Raw genomic sequence first — 15,977 nt, 5'->3', positions numbered from 1 at the left:
GACAAGGGGATCCCGCACCCCAGGGCCCACCAGACAGAGCACAAGCCCCGGGCCTGGTCCCAGATTCTGAACCCTAGCCAGGCCGAGGAGAGTCTCCCCGGGCCCCGGTAGACCCTCATCCCTAATGCCTGGACCCTTGACTGTCTTGTAGGACAGGGCCCTCCCGGACCCTGGGATGGAGCACGGGCCCTGGGCCTGGTCACAGCTTCTGAACCCTAGCCAGGCCAGAAAGGGCCTCCCTGAGCGCTGGTGGAACCCCGTCCCCAGTACCCGGACCCTTGGGTGGCTTGCAGAATGTGGGGAAACCACACCCTGGGACAGAGCACAAGCCCCGGGCGCAGTCCCTGCTTCCGAACCCTAGCCAGGTCAGGGAGAGCCTCCCATGGGCCCCGGTGGACTCCCTTCCCCGGCGCCCGGACCTAGGGCTCCTGCACCCTGGGACACTGGGATGGACCACGAGCCCCGGGCCTGGTCACAGCTCCCAAACTCTAGCCAGGCCAGGGAGAGCCTCCCCGGGCCCTGCTGGAGCCCCGTCCCCAGCGCCCGGACTGAGAGGCAGGTTATCCCAGGCCAACCGAGGCTCCACCGTACTGCAGTATTGTTACGGTTTAGGTGGGGTTTCTGACTTAAAGACGTTCAGTCATTATCTCACAGATGGTAGCTTCGCCCCATTGGCTCCTCAGCCAAGCACATAAACCAAATGTCTGAACCTGCGGTACCACTCATACTGAGCAGGATTACTATTGCAACAATACATCGTCAGTAGGGTAAAACTAACCTGTCTCACGACGGTCTAAACCCAGCTCACGTTCCCTATTAGTGGATTAACAATTCAACACTTGATGAATTCTGCTTCACAATGATAGGAAGATCTGACATTAAATGATCAAAAAGTGATGTCGCTATGAATGCTTGGCCGCCCCAAGCCAGTTATCCCTGTGGTAACTTTTCTGACACCTCCTGCTTGAAACCCAAAAAGTCAGATGAATCATGAGGCCCCGCTTTCACGGTCTGTATTCATACTGAAAATCAAGATCAAGCGAGCTTTTGCCCTTCTGCTCTGTGGGAGGTTTCTGTCCTCCCTGAGCTCGCCTTAGGACACCTGCATTATCTTTTGACAGGTGTACGGCCCCAGTCAAACTCCCCACCTGCCACTTTCCCCGGAGCGGGTCGTGCCGGGTGGGCTCCTGGTGCTTGGAGCCAGAAGAGAGAGCCCATGGGGCTCGCCCCCACCTCACCAGGTAAGTAAAAAAACAATAAGAGTAGTGGTATTTCTCCGGTGGCCAAGGCCTCCCACTTATCCTATTCCTCTCATGTCTGTTCACAGTGCCAAACTGGAGTCAAGCTCAACATGGACTTTTTTCCCTGCTGATTCTGCCAAGCCCGTTCCCTTGGCTGTGGTTTTGCTAGATAGTAGGTATGGACAGTGGGAATCTCATTCATCCATTCATGCGCGTCACTAATTAGATGTCAAGGCATTTGACTATTCTGTACCTCCTCGCGGTGGCTCATTCTGGGTTATTATGCTGCCCATCAGTGTCAATTCGGTTTTGCTTCCAACAATACAACATTCTTTTGCTCCGGAGTACAGCCACACTGAACGCTGTCCTCACTGGAACTGGGATCACGTATACGCCGGAGATAGGACAGCATTCTGGACAGCAGTCTTGGTTGTCTGTTGTGCACTTTATAAAAGTCATTCAGACCAATCTTATCAGGCCCCACTGCTTTCTTTGAATTGGAGTTCTCAAAGGCATGAGTTATTTCGAGCAGTGTTATTACTTTACATAGATTTCTAATTTCATAATTCTCTGGTATCTGATCAATTGGTATGAAATTAGGATTTTTCTTGTTTTCTTTCTCAATTATGTTTTTGTAATATTGAAAGATTTCATCAGCACTGATTTGGCAAGTGGCATCTTCTGCCCCATCAGTGATAATCCTGGCAATTTTCTGTTTGTCTTTTTGAAACATTGCCTGGTATTCTTTACAGCTGCCCTTTGCTTTGGCATAATTTTTTTGTGTGTCCGATTGAGCCTTCCGTTTTTCTTCTCTTTTTTTGTTATCTTGTTCCCTACTGAGGCATTCTGGTGCTCATCTTGAGCAGAGTTCATAGGCTCATTATTGAGTTCTCTTGCTGGTACATTTGTTGGTACACTTGCTGGTGCAGACTTATATCAGTGGTGTTTTCTGCGATATAAGTCACTACCTCATCCATCAGATCCATAGCAGCATCGTGTTGCTCTATGTTTTTGGGTGTACTTCTCGATTTCTGCGATTCTGTCTTCCAGCTCATCAAAGTTCTTGATTTTTTGCGCACGTTTGCGATTGATAAAGTCTCTGCGCTTTTCTGGTATTACTTCCACTGTAACCTCTGGTTCATGGCAAGAGTCATTTTCAGAAACATTTGATGCTTGCAGTACATCTTTTGTGGATTTTTTGCCTTCATCTCTTCTTTTTTCTGCAATTTGTTTTCTGTTTTTATTGTCAAAATGTGGAACCGTGGCATTAATACTCCTCTTATTTTTGTATACTTTTTCCAATTCTGTTAGTAGCAGTATTTCTTCTTGTTTCCATAATTTTGACGGTTTGCTGCTTGCTAGAGCTGTTAGTCTAGCCTCATTTTGCGCTCTTGGATGCGCATGCCGAGCATGTTGAGAAACACCAATTTTTGTTCCAAAACTGAGGTCACAGAAGCTGCATAGGAATGGCAGCTCTCCATTTTGAGGTCTCCCTTTACATTTGGCATAGTGGCATGCAATATTGTGGTATTCGGCTTCTTTGTCACATTTTTAACAGTATGTTTTAAGAAGGAAGCCTTTGTGCTTGTTAGAGACATGTTTTCTCAGTTCTTTAAAAGTTCCCATTATGTCTCCACACAAGTCACATTTATATTTCTCGTTTGGGTACTTCCAATAGGTGACTTTTTTTTGTGTAGTCACTTTTCTTTGTTACTACATCTTTGCTGACCTCGTACACATCAGGTAGATTTTCAAAGTTTGCTGTACCAATGTGATTCTTGGCTGAGAAGGCCACAAACTCGATGGATTTGCTGAGGTCTATTGTTGTGTCTTCTTCTGCTATGGAGGGTGAACTAGGGCCTATATCGTGATCTGAGGAAAGACAGCACCTCCTTACGCCATCTTAACGGGTTTTTATTTATCTCCAGGAACTACCCCATCAGGAATTGGGTTTGTTTGCTTCACCATTTCTCACTATCACGCTCGCTGCCATGATAGAACCTTGTTTGGCCTGTCTCTATATGCTTCTCTACGAAGAGTCTAGCACTTCAGAGGCAGTTACCGGCAGGACCACTGGGAGGTAAAGGCCACTACAACCAAGAATAGGTTAAGAGAGTGATAGTAACCACCGCCGTTTACCCGCGCTTCATTGATATTCTTTACTTTGATATTCAGAGCACTGGGCAGAAATCACATTGTGTCAACACCCGCCTCAGGCCTTTGTGATGCTTTGTTTTGATTAAACAGTTGCATTCCCTTGGTCCACACCAGTTCTAAGTCAGCTGCTACCAGATGGCCAGGACCAAAAGGACTCCCATCTGCCCGCCTGAGCCTTCGCAGTAGGGCTCCCACCTGCCCTTGCAGGGCTCCGGGGCTCCACGTCCCAGGGTGCTTGGTACCCCGGCTGGGCTTTAGGCACAGGGAGGACCACCGTAGCTCCTGGGCCCGGATGCCCAGGAGAGGAATGACTGGTACCCATGGAGCCCATCCTAGGCACGTGTGCTGTGGGCCGGAGGAGGAAGGTCCTGGACAGAGGGGAGGTGTTGTCCTGGCATAGACCATCTTTTTCCCAGCAAAGAACCACCAGCCCAGGAGGGGTGTTCCGGCGTACCATGCCCCTACTAATCCAGAGGAAAGCTACCCCTCTTTCTGGGAACCCGTGCGCACTGTGAGACTCAGGGGACCCGGGGCGCGAATTTGCCCGACTTCCAGGGGCCCTGTCTGGGATACGGGAGGCAAATGAGCCTACACCAGGACTTCGCGGCAGCCCGGCCATCTGCTTGCCCCATTGGAAAGCATTGCGTGCAACCAGATAGCCGAGGGGAAAGGTGCGACCAGATGTCCGGGACCGAAGGAACGCTCATCTGCCGGCCCGAGCCGAGCCATAGCCGTAGGGCTCCCACCTGCCCTTGCAGGGCTCCGGGCTCTGCACCAGGGACTTTTGTCCCGGTCAGATGGACACTTGGCAGGCCACAGGACGGGGCTCCCACACCCTGAGCCCTGACTAAAACCCAGACACCGGCGCCAGTCCCTGCTTCTCAACCCAGCCAGGCCAGGGAGATCGGGGAAACTGCCCCGGCACAAGGGACACACAAATAGGGGGTACCCCAAATAACACTCCAGCATCTGGGTACGTAAACAGAATTATATATAATTTTAAAGCCTAGGGACAAATATCCAAAAGCTACAGTAAGATGAAGAGATACTTCAACTATCCCTTCCTATACGTTTTTTTATTCTCTCAAAAGAATCTAAATCTTATTCAAATCAAAGTCAAAAGGCAATTCAAACACAAAATCTTAGGAACTAATCTTTTGAAAGCAAACTTTTTTTTAATGTTTATTTTGCCACTTTCAATATGTGCGTGCATATGCATTCATCTATTCGTACATACAAACGCTTACATGACAATATATACAATATTTAAACTTTAAACAAACATGTACCTTGTCTTCCTCATTGCCCTGTTAGTCAATAAGGATGCTCCGTAAATTATTTTCAAGAACAAGCATTCCTTTTCTTAAGGAATCACCCTTCTACGGAGTACTAAGAGGTATATTGCTACAACCTCAACATTTTTACAGTACTTTCCACTTGTTTAACAATGTTTTAAGTTCACATGGGTGTCCTCAATAGTATCGGGCCTCATCAGGACTAGGGCAGTTGAGCATAGGTTTTTCAAAATTGTCCTAAGAAAATCAAATATACTTTTTTTAACTATACAGTAAAAACAATAATATTTACACATATATGCATCTATATCCACACAAAGGAACATGCAACCCAAAGGTCTTTCATTTCTTGGGGTGGCGGGCCACAAACCATCAAACACCAAAATGTGCATTTAAAAAAACCTCGAACTATCTCATTACTCGTGCTCTTAAACGAAAGTGTGGTGTTCGCCAGAAAAGCCTCTTTCACCACCATTTTCCTTGCTGTGATTTAACTATAAATAAGGCAACAAAACTGTATATACCACTTCACTGCGATTTATAAAGGCCTCTGCATACGTCCAAGTCCGTTATTTTCTTACAAGGAGGCGCTGCAAACAAATTTATATTAGAATCAACTCTAATGCACTCAGAAACAAACAATGTCTAATTCGATTCTGTCTGCTAAAATGCAATATGCATTTACCTAATGCTTATACAGTGAACACCCATCTCACTTACCAATCGCCCACAGGATGTTTAAATCACCTCCACGTCTTGAGACTTCAAGCTCCAAAGCTCTATGGAGCGCAATCCCCTTTTCCTGTTTTCTACATCGGAACCGAAGAAAAAGAAGAGCGAACCAAATATAAATCACTCCTCTTTTACACAATAATGCTCTTTTTTGAAGTGTGTTCCACCAAAAATCCTACCTTCCGTAATTTCGGCCATCAGTATTTTCGGCAATCAAGCCATGACCAGATCCAACGCCACGCCGCATCCATTACACACGCTCGATCACGTGAAGCGGAAGCAATGTTAAAAACCCTCGACACTAAAGAGGTGCCTAACTTTTTAAAGGAAAGTGAAAACAGACTACCGGTTTCTATGTATCACACTGGGAATGCCCTCCTGCTGCTGGAAGAAACTCTGGCAGGGGAGGCTGGACAATAGGTTTCCTGTCACAGGGATGTGTAACCACCTCCCAGACAGGATTTAGTGTATTGGGGCTGGGTGGGTGCGCTCCAAGAGTGCTTTGATGTCTGCACTGGGGGCACATTTGGTGTCCCTGTGCATAGTTCAGCTCAAACCGGTTGCAGGGGCTATCTGGCTTGGAACTGGACAAAGGACATTGGTGTAGCCACCCCTCTGTCCTGACCCTCCCATAGGTGGGTCCCCAGAGTTTGTCCCACCCCTTCCTTGGGAATAAAGTAGGAACCCCTGACTACAGGACGTTAGATTTACCTGGACAAAACTCTGCTACAGAAACCAAGTACTTTGACAGCTACAATGTGCTAGATGACTGAAGAATCTCCTTTGTAGTAAAGGATTAACTCCCCTGCTATTCAGGCACCAAAAATACATCTGACCGGTTTGCAACTCTGAAGCTACTGAGGTCACCTAAGATTTTTGCATCACATGAGGTAGGTTTCCAATTGTCTCCAAGGTCGACTAGTGTGCTCAGAAAACCTGAGACCCCTATCCCTATTGGGGACCGGGCAACCCAAACCCCTGGGCATTTTGTCCATTTGCAATAGCTTCTGCTTTCTGGTGATCCCTGAAGCTGTGCTTTGGGCTATTTGTAGTCCAGACCCCGAGCAACGATTCCACTGAAGAATACCAGCCTACACTCCACGAGTGTTCGATGGGCTGCTATTTTGTGATTCCTCTCAAGGTCCCTTTGCGATCCCTGGTCCGTTGGCCTGTGGGTCCCTGCGAAGGCAACTTTAACTTTCAGTGGGCTTACCTGGTAGCTCCAGACGTGCCCTGACTCTCCATTATTTATTCAATGTATTTATTCAATTTATAAGACGCGCAGCTACCCGGAGGTTTCCCGGCACCATAGGACCACGCACGACATATGGAATAACATCTATTGATTAAATAACCAGGTTTTTAGGCTTTTACGGAAAATCTTGTGACTGATTTCGTGCTGGAGCAATGAGGGTAATGAATTCCAAAGTTTGGGCGCTAAATAGGAGAAGGAGCTTCCACCCATGCAGGAAAGTTTGATCTGAGGGACTTGAAATTTGGCTTGTGATAAGGAGCGAAGTACACAAGTTGAACAATTGGACTGGGCTAACAAACTTAGGGCCAGATGTAGGTGGCCGTTTCAGGCCATTTACCGACTGGTAACAGCCGATTTTGGCCGTTACCGATTGGTAAATGGGTGACAGGTATGTAGGGGGCATTTTTTACCGATTCAGAAAAAATTACCGATTCAGTAATTTTACAGAATCGGTAAAATAAAAATTCAGTAAATTTACCGATTCTGAGGCACCCAGATGTAGGTGGGACTCTTCTGAGTTCCAGAGGCCTTACCGAATCAGTATTTTACCATCAAATCCAATTTGATCGTAAAATACCGATTCCGGTGTGCATGCACATGTGTGCATGCACACCTATTCCATGTGACAGGCAGACCTGCCCTTAGGGCATGTATGCTTTCCACATGACACCCGAGCCTGTTTTGGGGGTGCCAGAGGGTGTCAAAGTGACACCCCTGCACCCTTGTGAAAATCGGTATTTACCAATTCGGTAAATAGCGAATCGGTAATGCCTATTCATTCCTATGTAACTTACCCTAACATAATAACATGCTTAGATCTCTCAGTAGATGATGGGGTTGTTCTTGAAAACTTTAAAATAATATTAGAAAAAATAAAAGGATTGCTGACTAGAAATTTTAAACATACTAATTCAACTCTAACAGGATGGTTTAACCACAACTGCACTGTGGCGTTAACCAAGTTAAAAATGGCTCTTAAACAACCACATAGAGTCCAGCAACAGATACAGCATCTCAGGCTCCAATATAATAAGGCAAGGAAGCTGAGAAAGCAAGAGCTAAAACAAGCACTATGGGACGATCTTCATAAAAGTGCAGCCATGAAAAACAGCGAGTCCTTTTGGCGGATAGTTAAGACCCCCTTCTTATCTGATTCTAACAGCCCCAAGTTTGAAGTGGCCATAGAAGAGGAAATCTGGGTAAACCACTTCTCAAAAATATTTAAACTAACATCTCCGACTGAAGGCCTAGACCACTCTTCTCCCCCAGTTGAATTTCCAATTCCTTTGCAATTTGATATATTTGATGTAACACAAGCATTAAAATCAAGCAACGGTAGAAAATCACCTGGACCTGATGGGGTGCCAGTAGACCTTTTTAAACACCTCCTGGACCTCTGGGCCCCTATACTCACAAGAGTATGTACTGCAGCAGCGAAACTGGGACTGATGGAGTCCTGGTCCAACTCCATCATGGTGCCAATTTTCAAAAAGGGGGACCGCCAGGACGTTACATGTTACCGTCCCATTTCATTGTTGGACTCCCTGGGCAAAGTAGTTGGCAGAGTAGTCCTCGAGCAGCTCCAGCAATGGGCAGATGATAGGAATATTTGATCTGAACTACAATTTGGATTTAGGGAAGGTTTCGGAACTGTAGAACAGGCCCTCAATCTAAGCATGATTGTGTCCAAATACATCCACGAAAAGCAGGGGACAATGTACATGGTATACATTAACCTGTCCGCTGCGTTTGATTGCGTATCTCATGCGAAGCTATGGTCTCTCTTGAGAATCATGGGGGTGGACCCCCCCCCTCCTGGATTTCCTGAGAGAATTATATTCTGAGGCTTCTGCAAGAGTGCGCTATGGCACAAAAGGGGAGCTCACCGCGTCTTTCAGAGTGGAGCGAGGAGTCAGGCAGGGGTGTATTCTGGCCCCCTTCCTCTTCTCGCTGTATACTAACGGACTGCAGGAGGAGATGCTGAGAGGGGGGCAGGACCTTCCCAGAATAAACCAACGCTTGATCCCTGCTCTACTCTATGCGGATGACGCAGTCATCCTGGCCCGTACACCAATTGAACTCCAGAAGTCCCTGACTAAGTACGCTGATTTCATGAGCGCCTTAGATCTACATGTAAGCGTCAAAAAAACCTTTGTTATGGTGGCAGGTGGAGGACAAAAACGAACAAAGAACATCAAAGAACATTTACTTAAATGAACAAAAACTTGAGAGGACTCCCCAGTACCCCTATCTGGGTATAATGATCGATGAAAGACTAAACTGGAAGGCAGCCATTGAGGCTAGGAGGCATCTTTTTAAGAGTGCAATTGTAGCACTGATGAACTTCTCCCAACGACTTGGAAGGAGACCACCAGTTGAATTGTTAAGAATCTATGCTGCAAAATGCCAAGCAATTGCACTGTGGGGCGGGGGTATAGGGGCATGCAGGTGTTGGTTCTCTTCAGATAGCAGAGAACTCTTTTATGAGATTTCTCCTATCTGTCCCAAAATGCTCCTCTATCTACGCTTGCCATGTGGAATTAGGAATCCCATATATAGAAGACCTGATAAAGGTACCACCATTGTTACTTTGGAGGCGCATTTGGGTCTCGGACAAAAATGTGCTGATCAAACATATCTAAGCGGATTCCATGGCGCTGGACTGCGCGCACAAAATAGCATGGCTCACTTATGTCAGGCACTTTTTCTTAGACCTGGGTCTAGAAAAGTACTATTTTACACCTGACAAACTAACTGAAATAACAAAGAAAGAGTTTAAGCAAATAGCCCTGAACCATCTAGAGACCCTTAGGATCACACTTGTATCAACCAAAAAATCTGTATTGCATGCAATTATGGTACAGCTTACCCCACAAATCCAGCCTTACCTTACATTAGAGATCAGTACTTATGATAAGATGCTTCTGACAAGGTTTAGACTTAATCTTTTTCACAGGTTCGTAGCCTTCCCAGTAAAGAATACATGGGAATTAACTTTGGCTCATTGCCCATGTGATGACATGTCGCCACAGTCCTGTATACATACAGTATTGTTCTGTAAATATTTTCATACCCACAGAAAAATTTGGTTATTTCCCTTGCTAAAGCGCTGGGGCTTTAGACAATGCCGTCCCGCCATGTTATCCTTACAAATGTTAGATTCTGAATGCACTTGCTACCATGTACTAAATTTTTAAAAATGCATTATTAGGCACAGGAACAACCTTTAAAAGCTGGAACTATTTCAATGGAATTTATTCTCTAGAATTTTGTTAAAATATTTTTATGACAGATTTGACATTTTTAAATATGTAAATGTGTAACTTATGTTGTTGCTTTTATGGTTTTGCAATGTCTAAAACCGAATAAAGAACGATTTCTTATTTCCTATGGACTTCAAAGCCCATAGGAATGAATGGGCATTACCGATTCGGTATTTACCGAATCGGTAAATACTGAATTTTTCCGATTCAATATTTCAGCACATCTGGAATACCTACATATCCACTCCTCAGATTTACTGATTCTCAATTACCGAATCGATAAAATTCGGTAATTTTCGGTAATTCAGAATCGGTAAATCTATTTTACCTACATCTGGCCCATAGATACATAGGTGCTGTTCCTATTTTAATTTTATGCATATAGCACAGCGCCTTAAGCTTCCTCCGGCTCTCAATTCTAAGCCATGAAGGTCCCTGAGAGCCCCTGAGATAGATGAGGTTTTAGGCACATGGGAAAGCACTCTGGCCGCCATGTTTTGGACCACTTGTAATTTGCGAATTGTCTCTTTGATGGCTCCCAAATATAGGACGTTACCATAATCCAGCCTAGACATAATCAGGGCTTGAATGACAGTTTTTTAGGTAGGACCAGGCAACATCCAGAGTATTTTGCGGAGCCATTTTAGGATGGTAAAGCAAGTCGATGCAGTTTTACTTACTTGCTGTTGCATAGACAGCTGATCATCAAGCATCACGCCTAAGTTGTGTGCTGCTTGCACTGGTTGAGGTAGTGTGCCCATTTCTGGCGGCCAATGAAGTGGACCCCAGAGATCTTTATTTTTCCCCAGGATCAAGACCTCCGTCTTTCCAGCATTCAACTTAAGCCAGTTAGTGTACATACAATTAGATATTTTTTGTAGTCCGACCTGTAAGGGTGACACAGTGGAGGCTTCGTTGGAAGAAAGCGAGAAGAGGAGCTGGGTATCATCTGCATACAAGAAGATTGATAACCCAGCTTCTTCCGCAATCCTAGCTAGAAGACTGACATAAAGATTGAATAGCAGTGGGCTAAGGATTGAGCCCTATGGTACCCCATACAAAGACGTATAGGCCTTTGAACTGGCCGTAAATGAAAAAACTTGAAAGGTTCTTCCAATGGGGAAGTTTTTAATCTATTCCAGGGCAAGACAACTTATACCAATGGACTGGAGTGACTTTAAGAGAACTGCAAGGGATACTGTATCAAACGCGGTACTCAAATCCAATAAAATGAGTGCCATTCTTTCCCCTTTATCTACCTGCTGCTGAGGTTTTTCAGTAACTCCGGGAGTGTTGACTCTGTGGAGTACCCAGCCCTAAAGCCAGATTGAGACATATGTAGAATTTTGTGAGTTTCCACATACTGTGAATGTTGTTGATTCACATGTTTTTCTAAAATTTTAGAAAAAACAGGCAACATGGAGATTGGGCGAAAGTTTGAGGGTTCCAATGGGTCGGCATTTGGTTTTTTGAGCATTGGAAGAACCATTGCATGTTTCCATTCTGGTGGTAGAGTGACCTCTCTCAATGATGCATTCAATAAATCCATAATAAGTTTCAAGGAAGTAGGTGCCAATTTTTGAAAAACAGGGACAGGGAGTGCGTCATTAGGGGAGACAGATTTAAGATTATTTAAAATAGAAGTGAAAGACAAAGAGTCTAATGGCTGCCAATTAGTAATACTGATACTAGACATTGAATCAGAAGACTTAGGTGGCATAGCCCTATCGGAAGAAGGCAGGATATTAGTTAATGGCAGTTCAGTGTTACCTGTGGTTATACGTAAGTCAGCATAGATTTTCTCAACTTTCTCAATAAAGAACTTCGCCACATTTTCACATTGTGTTTCATTTAATACCGGGGGCGTCGGTAAAGAAGAAGCACCAGAGAGCTCTTTAACTATTTTGAACAGTACTTTGGACTTATTTTGAGCAAATCCAATAGTATTGCTCACATGCTCCGTACGAGCGGCTTTACACAGGACATTATACTCTCTCTTAGCAGTTTTATAGATCCACTTTGACTCTGGAGCGTAGTCTTTCCCCCAATGTCTTTCCAAGGTCTTACACTTGGTTTTTGCAACTTTAAACTTTTCTGTAAACCAAGAAGCTGGGGGACGATGCTTATTTAATTTCTTGCAGGATATTGGGAGACAAGCATCCACAGATGACGAAATCCAGGTGAGGATAGTATCAGCATCTGAGTTTCTTGTAAAAGAAATATCTGGAATATTACTCGCAAGGTTGAGATTGAGGGAGTTAATGTGTAATTTCTTCCAATTTCTATACCTGAAATCAGGTACAGAGGGAGAATGAATACTCAGACGTGAATCAATCATCACTTTAAAGCTGATCCCGCAGTAAGGAGAGACCCTTTTGAGCCTCCATCAATGGGGAGTCCCCAGGACCTTCCTGGTCCCCACCAAAGCATCCTTTCTCTGACTGAATGGGTTTCAGTTACCAAGACTTGTTGGTGTTCATTCAATTGGCTCCACAGGTGTTACGATCAATACCCTGGTGCTAAAGGCTGCAGTCCTTCTTTGTGCGGGCTTCCCTCTCATCATCCACAAACAGCGTTTCCCACAGCTCCTGCGCACTGAATATCGCACTCTTCCTGACAAGGGGACATTGAATGCAATGCAGCGCCGCCCCTCCTCAGCTCCTACCCCCCAACGCTAGTGCACAGAGATCATAAACCATTGCGAGACTTCTCAAACTCGAAAATATAGAGAAAGGATGGATTACCAAACCACCACCTTTCTCTGGAATATTGCATCCGCATCTGCACTGTACTGAGAATCCGAGCAGGCAATCGATCTCCCCAACATGTCTGTGCCTGACTTTAAGATGGTCCAGCTGGCCACAAAGCAGTACCCTATAATGCTCACATGCTAACCCTTCTAATTCAGTGAGCCTTCATAAAGCACTTATGTAGACAATCAGACCATAGCCCAATGCAGCGCTCACCCCTCGTCTGAGGCTAATCTCTCCCCGGATTGCTATGCCTCTCCGGTGCTAAAGACAATGCCACTCAAACACACCTGACCTTAAAAGGGGCACCCGGAATCATCACTAGCCTGAAGCCACTAAGCATCAGCAAGGTCTTCTTCCCTCTCGAATCTTGCTTAGCCTTGACCCAACTGCCTCATCACCCCTGCGATGTAAGCCTGTGCAACCCCCGGGCTAGCATCCCACCTCCCCACTGTGCCCTACCCTAAGATGGCCACCTGAGGAACATAACTTCCAACATCTAACTCCCCACACTAGTGAGAACCTAACCTTCTGCTCACAGTGAAGATCCCATTCAATCTCCAACGCCCTCTCCTCAAGCAGCCCCAAATCTGCTCTCTACTACTAGCCTAATTAATAACAACACAAACCCCTGTTTAAGGACGGCTCTGGAAACCCTTTACTACTTCTCTAAAAGGAAGCTCGCCCAAATGTCCCATCTAGACACAATGCCTTCCTCCATGTCAGCCCATACCATCCCCTTCTCTGCAGAGCACTTAAAACCGCGGGCCCGAACTCCTTCTCGATCAGTTTCCCGCCCAACCTCTCCCCAGAGAGAAAAAAAAATTCAAGCAAAAACTGATCAGATAACATCCTGAATCACTATTCGTGGACATCTACCACTGCTCCTCCAAAGGACAGGTAAAAATAGACCTCATTTTCTACACCGAAGGGCCTGCAATTTGGAACTCCATCCTCAGATCTCAGCTAAACATCTCCAAAACAACCAATTCTTCATTTAGCTGCGAACTGACGCTATCAGCTCCTAACCGCGCTTGACGTACTGGAAACACCACTGTGACCTTCTACTCCAACGGCACAGTCCTGATACAAGCCAACAATGACAATCTAGAATCCTTTAACGCCCTCTTCCCATCCCTCCTGACTGCCCCTTCTGAATCCCTCCTGCCCTTCCCACCCCTACTTCACCCGCAGAAGAACCAGACCCGCCACCAAAACTCACCAACCATCCCGGTGCTCCCTAATAACTACACGTGACCTCTCCCTCACCATGACTAAAAAGAACAAGACCACACAACTTCCACACCCTGGCATTCACCTACATCCACCACCTGTCCTCCACCCCCACAACCCTCCTCAAATGACTTCAACAAGCAATCCCTGACTCCCAAACACTTCTCCAAACCCGCATGTAGCATAACACTGACACCCCAACACGACCTCCACCACCCTGCACTCATGGCGCTGCCCAGACCCCACACGGTCAATGCACCAACAGAAAAGCAACCGCAACTCACCTCGAACGACTTCAACACAAAATCTGAGACTCCCAGTCACTTCCCAAACCTACATGCAACAAAACTCTGACACCCCAACACGACCCCCACCACCTAGCACTCACTTCCAAACCAGAACCCACACGGTTAACGCACCTACTAAAAAGTAACCCAACAATGTAAGACCCTCTCCTCCGAAGTCTAACATAGCCACCCAGAATTCCAACACCGACTTAGAGACTGAGAAACAACTCACCCTGCTTGACACCCTGATAGCACCTATAACCCAGGGTTTTAGTGAAATCCTCACCAACCTCACCATGCTCTAAAAACCTCTGCATTACCCCACTCTCCCCACCTATACTCAACAAAGGCCCTCAAAGGCCCCCTATCTTAGATGGATCACCACCCCCCAAACAGACACAGAGAACCAAACGACCCAGAGATGCAATGTCTGAGAGTGAAGCGGCAGACTTCGCCTCCTCGTATGACAACCCCATTACTGTCACCCAATCCAAAATCCAGGTGATCATGGGACTAGGAAGAGACTAGGCACTTTAGAAATCCCCCAGACCCCCAGCAACTCGCACTATCATACCCACTGCCCCCAGCGCGAAGAAACCCAAAACAGAGATGACCCCCACCAACTGCATGCTCATAAACTGTAGATCAGCAACCAAGTAGGCCACAGAACTAGTGGAATCCATACTCACTCATGACATAGACATAGCATTCATCACTAAAACCTGGCTAAATGATTCCTCCCAACCTCTTCTAGACACTCTTGTCCCCCCAGGATTTCCAATAAACCAACAAAGATAGAAAAGACCAAGGAGGAGGAGGCATAGCAATCATCCACAGAAACACTATTTCGGTGCGGAAAAGGACTCCTTCAACTACAACACCTTTGAATGCCTAACCGTCAACATTAACACTAGCAACAACAAAACAATGAGGTGTCACCTTATATACCACCCCCAGGCAACAACACCACATTCATTGAACACCTGTCTGACATAATTGCCCACTGCTTTCTCCAAGATGCAAACTATTTAATTCTGGGCAATCTCAACCTACACTGGAAACAACCTGGAAATCCAGATCCTGAATGAGCTGCTGCACAACAACAACAACCTTACCCAACACTGCATAGAGGAAACTTATAACAAAGGAGCAATCCGAGACGCCATTATCGTCAAATGTGATGCAATCACAATAAACCACATCATGCCCGTGGATTGGTCAGATCACCACTTAATCCTCTTCCACCTCACTCAACCGATCACTCCCCAACCCCCCACTCAAGACCCTTCCAAATGGACCAGAAACCTCACTCAGATCAACATGACTGACCTTGAAGAAAGGGTTAACTCTCTCCTCATCTCCTCCGCTGATGAGCTATCCACCACTTAACTTAATGCCCATTAGAACACTACCTTGACATCCATTCTAGAATAAGTAGCCCCGCTGAAACTAAAAAACACAAGGAGCATCCCATCTAGATCCTGGTTCAACACGGACAATAATAACAAAAGGAGACAACTTACAGCTGCAGAAAGTCTATGGAGGAGCAACCCCTTTGCAAGCTTACTTGAACAACTCAAAGCAGCCCAAAGGAAGTACAAAAAACACATCAGCAGTGAGAAATCCACCTTCATCTGCTCCACCCTGGATAACGCAAAAAATAGGCCCAACAAACTGTTTAAAATCATCAAACAACAAACCTTCAAGCCCCTCGAATCCTCAATGCAGGCCTTTAAAGAACTATGTGAAAACTTTGCAGTCTTC

General features: G+C 45.8%; 1 pseudogene; it reads right to left on the bottom strand.

Moving 5' to 3' along the window:
• Positions 1-485: 485 nt before the first annotated feature.
• LOC147712664 (28S ribosomal RNA) lies at positions 486-1,377 on the bottom strand (annotated as a pseudogene; the record flags this gene model as incomplete).
• Between the last annotated feature and the right edge of the window lie 14,600 nt (positions 1,378-15,977).

Source organism: Lissotriton vulgaris, chromosome 5, assembly GCF_964263255.1.
Source record: "Lissotriton vulgaris chromosome 5, aLisVul1.2, whole genome shotgun sequence".
Taxonomy (NCBI): domain Eukaryota; kingdom Metazoa; phylum Chordata; class Amphibia; order Caudata; family Salamandridae; genus Lissotriton; species Lissotriton vulgaris.
Note: the sequence above shows the minus strand (reverse complement) of the source record. Positions and strands in the feature narration are given on the sequence as shown.